Below are 1165 nucleotides of genomic sequence, written 5' to 3'. Positions count from 1 at the left end.
AGAGGAGAGGAGAGGGTCTCGGCTTGCGTGACAGCTGGACCCTGTGTTTGCAGCACTTTTGCCACTCCTTAGTGCTGAAGAACTCGCCAAGGTCTTGAGCAAATATTTGAGGTTTAACCACACCTGATAAGCAGGAGCAAAGGCGGAGAATTAGGAGGCGAAAGGCCTCCTTAGAGCAGGGTGCAAATGCTTTGCAGTTATTGCTTTAATGGACAATTAAATCCTCATTTCTTTTCCCTTTTTGAGGGAGACATTGACAGAAAGCATCCGGCCAAGAGCTTGCAGTAAGGGTTTGCGTGCTGATACCGGAACCACGTGGCTCCGGAGCCTTTCCCAGGACGGCTTTGGAGGAGCTGCCGTCCGCGGCAGCGAGGGTGTGGAGGGGGAAGGCTGCGGTTCTGGCTCCTTCCCCGTGCGCGGTCCAGCTGCGTCCCCGCTGGGGACCGGCCCTCCCGCCTTACCCGGCGCCTCCTCGGCGGCTCTCCGCTGGCCGTGCCGATCCAACCCTGGGCCGGGATCTCCACGGGGAAGGGGCTCAGCGAGGAACTTTTGTACAGACTTGTGCTTTTGCTGCTCATCAAGCTTTATGCCCCAGAGGTCTGGCTGTTCCTCACGGTAAACAGGGTCTGCGGCTCTTGGCAGCCTGGAGGCGGCCGCCCGCCCCGGGCCGCTGCCGTCACCCGCCGGTGCCAGCGCAGGAGCCGGGCACACAGCATCAGCTGCCAGGGAGCTCAGGGCTCTTCAGAGCTGCAGCAAAAAAGGGTTTCCTCTCTCCAATAAACAGCTTTAAGAAGGGAAACTTTCCTGAACTCCATGGCAGAGTGAGAACCAAGGAGCTGAAAACAAAGCTGGGCACGTTCAGGCTAGAAAGGAGGTGCGCACTTCCAGCGGTGGAGGTGATTAACCGCTGGAACAGCTTCCCTGGGGAGGTGGGGAATTCGCCATCGCTGCAAGCCCTTAAATCAAGTCTGAGTGTCTCTTGCTAAAAGGCGTCTTCCAGCTCAGCCAGAAAGTACGGCCTTGTTCAAGGAACCCAGTGACTGACGCGCTTCGGGCACGTGGGAGCACCCCCTTGTCCTGGCTGTGAGCCTTCACTGGAGGTCGTGGGGCAAGCGATGCTCTGTCAGATGTGTTACCGTATAACTAATGGCGAGCGAAGGGGCTG

General features: G+C 58.2%; 1 protein-coding gene across 1 annotated transcript in view; it reads left to right on the top strand.

The window, feature by feature from the left end:
* TNS4 (tensin 4) overlaps window positions 1–1165 on the top strand; it is an 11339-nt gene that overhangs the window by 2591 nt on the left and 7583 nt on the right. The window lies entirely within an intron of this gene.

The sequence above is a fragment of the Charadrius vociferus genome, unplaced genomic scaffold, assembly GCF_000708025.1.
Source record: "Charadrius vociferus isolate BGI_N301 unplaced genomic scaffold, ASM70802v2 scaffold1677, whole genome shotgun sequence".
NCBI lineage: Eukaryota > Metazoa > Chordata > Aves > Charadriiformes > Charadriidae > Charadrius > Charadrius vociferus.
This window is presented reverse-complemented; position numbering and strand designations above follow the sequence as displayed.